The following is a 6,142-nucleotide window of genomic DNA, read 5'->3' on the forward strand; positions in this document are numbered from 1 at the left end:
TTACCGCGTGACCTTAGAGAAGGCCCTCGCTGAGCCCCCGTTTCCTTATCTGCACCACAACCATGTGACCTAGCTGTTCTGGGAGATTCCGATTTCAAATGTTCTGACATTTCCCATGCTCTGTCCTGTAAAATATGGCTTCTCAGTGCTCTTCCCAGGAGCTGGGGCTGCATAGGGTGCCGTAGTCAGAGAAGTATGGGAAATACCACATTCTAAGTCCCTCTTAGAGACTGAAGAGACAACTCGGCGTGCTCTGAGAAGTCCCACAGCCAAAACCCAGTTCGTTTATTTGCGCCAGTAAGACTTATTTTCCCCAGCACACCTGTGAACACTTCTGGCCCTACATCTAAATGAAAGCCATCACTGGGGGGCTTCCCTCACCTGGGTGGAGAAGAGTTAAATGGAAAATGTAGTGGAAAGGACCCCCCAGTGTGGGGGCGGACAGATGCCACCCCAGGTCCCAGGCATCTCCAGCCCCAGCCTCAGTAGAAATGCATACACTTGCACAGACATATACGTGCCCTCTCTTGCTGCTCAGAAGTCCTTGGGGAGACATGTCTACACACGCTGAGCTCACGTCCCCAGGGGGACCTTGGGCTGGGAGATTTTCCAGTGCCAACTGTGGCCACTAGCGCCTCTGCAAAAACCCCTCCGCAGCCTCCCTTTCCTCACCACCGAGTCCCGTGAGGACTGAACCGCAGCTTTGCTCCTGCCCCGCCAGGCTTCCACGTGTCCCTGGACTACAGCCCTGCATGGAGACAGGCCGTGACTTCACACTCAGTGCTGTTCTCACACACCAGGGGCTTTCTGATCCTGTCCTGGACGCAGGGGAGAGAGGGCAATGCCAACAGACAGCTATTAGAATGCCTGTTTTAAACCAAAACAGGGTTTTGGTTTTGGTTTAAAATTCCAAGGGACAGTCCTAGCATCTGGACATCAGAGCTAGGAAACAGTCTGCCATGTTACAGATGGGATAGGCGGAGGCTGCCTGCTCTCCTGCTCGGGCCCCAGCAAGGATGCTGGCCCCTGTGAGGGAAGGCGGGGTCCTGAGTCCTTCCTACTGATTGCCCTAGATTTAGTAAACGGGATAGTTAAATCCAGTTTCGAACATTTCCCAGTCTCATCTAAGCCTGTGGCTCCCCTGCCCAGGACCCCTCCACAGTGCAAATCCAATTGTGATTTGCACCCTCATCCCAGCTTCAGGAGCCCCTACCTGGGCCCAGACCTGGGTCATCTCTCCCAACTCTGCAGGTCTCAAGCCACAGGGACCCACACTCCATGGGCTGTGATATGGCTCTGGGGTCCCCGGAGTGGCATGTCTCACACACAGTTCTGCTCAGTTCCTTTGCGGGGGTCTGCCAGGCATCACAGACTCTCCTGGATGTCCCCACAGTGCCTGTCAGCCTGGCTTCCCCGAGGCTGCAGCTGAGACCACAAAGCAGAAAGGCAAAGGTGTGCAGGGGTTGGCGCACCCTCCCCTGGGGGCGACCTTCTGGGCTGCAGGGTCTTGGAGGGGTTGGTTTCCTGGGGCAGCTCTGTCAGTATCCACCTTTCCCCCAGCCTAGCTTCAGCCATGTCTCAGTTGGGGCTGATTGAGGAGTAGTTTGAATGGCAGCTGCCTTCCCCGGTATGCTGGGCTTCTTGCCTTTCTGTGGGTCTCTCCTGCCCCTGGGAGGCTCCTCTGTCTCTCACACGAATCCACCCACCCAGTCCACCTACTCACCACTTGGCCAGACTCGCCCAGATGGGTCTGAGTCTCAGCTCCATGAGGCCTCAGATAGAACCCTCCCTCTACCCCATCCTCACTCCCCCATCTATACATGCAAATAGTCTGTCTCTCTCTCTGTTTCTCTCTCTCTCTCTCTCTTTCTCTCTCTCTCTCTCTCACACACACACACACCAATTTGTTCATAATGTGGGTTTGAAATAGCCTGAGGCTGGCGAGAGAAGGAATCACATGACTGGCTCAGACTTCTAAAGGATGTGATAAGCTGAGGTGATGGCCAGCGCACCACCATGCAGACACAAAGGGAGAGACTTCAGTCTTTTTTTTTTTTTTTTTTTTGAGACGGAGTCTCGCTCTGCCGCCCAGGCTGGAGTGCAGTGGCCGGGTCTCAGCTCACTGCAAGCTCCGCCTCCTGGGTTTACGCCATTCTCCTGCCTCAGCCTCCCAAGCAGCTGGGACTACAGGCGCCCGCCATGTCGCCCAGCTAGCTTTTTGTATTTTTTAGTAGAGACGGGGTTTCACCATGTTAGCCAGGATGGTCTCGATCTCCTGACCTCGTGATCCGCCCTTCTCGGCCTCCCAAAGTGCTGGGATTACAGGCTTGAGCCACCGCGCCCGGCCGAGACTTCTGTCTTAATGCTTGCCTGTAGAGCACAGCACAGGAGGCAGGTCTTGGAGCAACACCTGTGAGCAAGTCCAAGTAGAGATGGGGGTGATGAAGTCACCCAAACGCCACTGTGGTCCTGGCTGCATTAATAGAGATCTAACACTCAGAAAAAGGGAAGTGATAGCCCGCCCAGAGCTTGGCTACTCAGAACCACTTGGTGATAAGGTCAAATGGGAGCATATTTAGAGGTGGGGGGAGATGTGGGATGGGATGAGGACTGGAGGTTCTCAACAGAAAGGAGGAAGCAGCCCTGCCCTGTGAAGCCCAGAGAGTGGAGCTGGGGCCAACAGAAAGAGGGTTTCAGTTCAGTCTGACGAACGGGGATTGGGTTTCCCGCAGAGGTAGTGAGCTCCCTGTCCTCAGAGGTAAGTCAGTAGAGGCTGCAAAGATACCTCTGAGAGTGCAGATTCCTGCTAGGGCCTGGATAATATTTAAGATCTACCCCAATGCAAGAGTTGGGGATTGTCAGACACACAGGCACCTGCACGCATGTGCAGAGCTACTCCTGTTCCTTCTCCCTGCCCCTGCCTGGGGTCAGCAGCTGCAGATGGATGACAGAGACTCTAGTGCAAGACCCAAAACACAGATCAGGCTGTGCCTGGTAGATGGGCCAGATGCTGGTGGTGTTGCTGGTGTCACCCCCACTGGCCCTGCCCCGTGTCCACTCCCAGGCTCTGTCCCAGGCCCCCTTCCCAAGGGAATCCTCCTGGTCTGGCCTTGCTTTTAGAGCCCACCCCTCATCCCAGGATGTCTGGGGCATGGGCTTAGAGCCAAAGCAGGGGCTCCAGGGCACTTTGGCCAGTAGGACAGTCAAGGCCCACGGCAGGACCACAGGGAGGGCAGGGTTGAGGGTGGGATAGGGCAGAGTTGAAGGCCAGGCATGCTGGCACACACCTGCAATCCCAGCTGCTCAGGAGGCTGAGGAAGGAGAATTGCTTGAACCCAGGAGGCAAAGGTTGCAGTGAGCAGAGATTGTGCCTTAACCTGGGTGATAGAGCGAGACTCCGTCACAGGAGCCAGAAGTCACAGCGGGTGCCTACAAATTCTGAGCAGAAAAGACCCTCAGATCATGGCTAGTCCAACCCCACGTGTCCCCAGTGTTCCCACATGGAAACGAGGCCCAGAGAGCAAAAGTGACTCCTATGTCAGAGTGGTGTTGGTGCCAGGACCGTAGGGGTCAGTTACTGGCTTAACTGTGTCTCCCCCAAGTTCATATGTGAAAGCCCTAACTCCAGTACCCCAGAAGGTGACTGTATTTGAAAATGGAGCCCAGCCGGGCATGGTGGCTCACGCCTGTAATCCCAGCACTTTGGGAGGCCGAGGTGGGCAGGTCACCTGAGGTCAGGAGTTCAAGACCAGCCTGGCCAAAATACAAAAATTAGAGAGGTATGGTGGCACATGCCTGTAATCCCAGCTACTTGGGAGGCTGAGGCAGGAGAATCACTTGAACCCAGGAGGCGGAGGTTGCAGTGAGCCGAGATCGTGCCCCTGCACTCCAGCCTGGGTGACACAGCAAGACTCTGTCAAAAAAAAAAAGAAAGAGAGAGAGAGAGAGCAAGAAAGAAAGAGAGAGAGAGAAAGAGAGAGAGAGAGAAGGAAGGAAGGAAGGAAGGAAGGAAGGAAAGAGAAGAGAAGAAAGAAAATGGAGCCACTGCAGATGGAATTAGTGAAGGTAAGGTCATTAGAGTACATCCTAATCCAGTAGGACTTGGGGTCTTATCAGAAGAGGACATTTGGACAGAGGACATGCGTGCAGGGAGAAGGCCATGTGCAGGTGAAGGCGGAGATCCAGTGATGCTTCCACAAGCCCAGGAACACCAGGATTGCCAGCAGCCCCCGGAGGCCGGGAGAGAGACAGAGGACAGAATATCGACCTTGAAGCCTCAGAAGGAAGAACCATTGCCGCTGACACCTCGATCTCAGACTTCCAACCTCCAGAACGGTGAGGGAATCAAAGTCTGCAGGCGCAGCAGCCCTAGCAAATTAACACAGAGTCTGTGTGATGGGGAGGCCGCGTGTCCTGTTCCTGAGACCCACATGCTACGTGCTGGCAGCAGCCTTGGGTGGTGGACCCTTCTCCTCTGTCACCTCTCGGGTTCCCTCCACACTCCACAGTGCCTGTCACCATCGTCCCACTTGCTCCTCCTGGCCACTTCCTGGGTGAGTACTATTACTAACCCCCATCTTATAGATGAGAAAACTGAGGCTCAGGGATGCTGAGCTGGAATCTAGGCTGGCTGAGACCCAGTCAGATGCAGCCAATGAGAGCACCCAGTGTAAGGGTGTGAGCACCCCACCAGGGGGGCCACCTTTCTGTAAAGGCTGACAGAGGAGGCAGAGTCAGATGATGAAACGCAGTGGAATGACAGGGAGCACGGATGGACCAGGGCTTCTTCCAGGTTGCCTGCCCGGTGTGCAGTGGGGCAGGTCCTGCATTGGCTGCAGCTTCTACCAAATGGCCTCAGTGCCCTGCCCAATGCTGAGATCCCAGAAATTAGATTCTGAGCTCCTCTGGGGCTGAATCCATAGCCACGGACTGGCATCCGGTGGGGGCTCAGCCAATACTAGCTATCCTACAGACTCCCACAGGGCTAGCTCAGGAAGTGGGTAGAAACCAGGGCCATGCATCTCCACTCATAGAGAGAAGGTCTTTCTACACTGTGAGCTGGCCACTTAAGGGAGGAGCACCCCATCACTGGAGGCAGGCAAGTAAATAGTTGCTGAGCAGCTGCCTGTCAGTTCTGCTGTAACTGAGGGGAAAATGAGAACATTTCCACTACGCTCCTTTCTGTCCCTGAGCCTATGAGTCTATAACTTCTTAAATCTTTAGTGTATTTTTAACTATGGACAATACTTTTATATAGTTCAAAAATCAGAAAGGGTCAGGCGTGGTGGCTCACGCCTGTAATCCCAGCACTTTGGGAGGCTGGAGTGGGCAGATCACTTGAGGTCAAGAGTTCGAGACCAGCCTGACCAACATGGTGAAACCTTGTCTGTACTAAAAATACAAAAACAAAAAAATTAGCCAGGTGTGGTGGCACGCACCTGTAATCCCAGCTACTTGGGAGGCTGAAGCAGGAGAATCACTTGAACCCAGGAGGTGGAGGTTGCAGTAAGCCAAGATCGTGCCACTGCACTCCAGCCTGGGCTGGAGATTTGAGATTCCATCTCAAAAAAAAAAAAAAAGAGAAAGTTCAAAATGAAATTCAGTGAACATGGGTCCCTCCTACCCTATGCCCACGCCCCTGTCCCCGCCTCCCAGGGAGCCTTCCAGAAAACCTTGAGTGATGCCAGTCTCTTATGTAATCTCCCAGAGAAAGCCCATGCCTGAGCCAGCATACTCGGTCTTTATTTTTAAGATAAATACATATTCATGTTATTTTTTATTTATGTTCTGCCTCTTGTTTATTTCACTGATTTTCAGCGGCATAGTCCAGCCTGTAGCTGTCCAGCAACCTGATGATATGGAACAGTCCCCTGGAGGTGTGCACAGGTATAAGATGGGGAAAGGCCCGCCTCACAGGGCTGCCAGGAGATGGTGTTTCCCTGGCCTGGCACCCAGCGCAGTGCCTGGCACGTGGTCTGGGTCCCCAAGAAAGGTCCTACATCAGCGGGTGTCTGGGAAGGATGTGCCTGGGCCCATGTGGCTGCAGCAACTCCTCTGGCCACTAGGGGGCCCCTTAGTGCCGCCAGTCTTGCTGGTGGCCACAGCACAGCGCTGCGGTGACCAGGACAACAGGCGAGGCTCC

Source organism: Trachypithecus francoisi, unplaced genomic scaffold (genome assembly GCF_009764315.1).
Source record: "Trachypithecus francoisi isolate TF-2019V2 unplaced genomic scaffold, Tfra_2.0 Lachesis_group3, whole genome shotgun sequence".
Taxonomy (NCBI): domain Eukaryota; kingdom Metazoa; phylum Chordata; class Mammalia; order Primates; family Cercopithecidae; genus Trachypithecus; species Trachypithecus francoisi.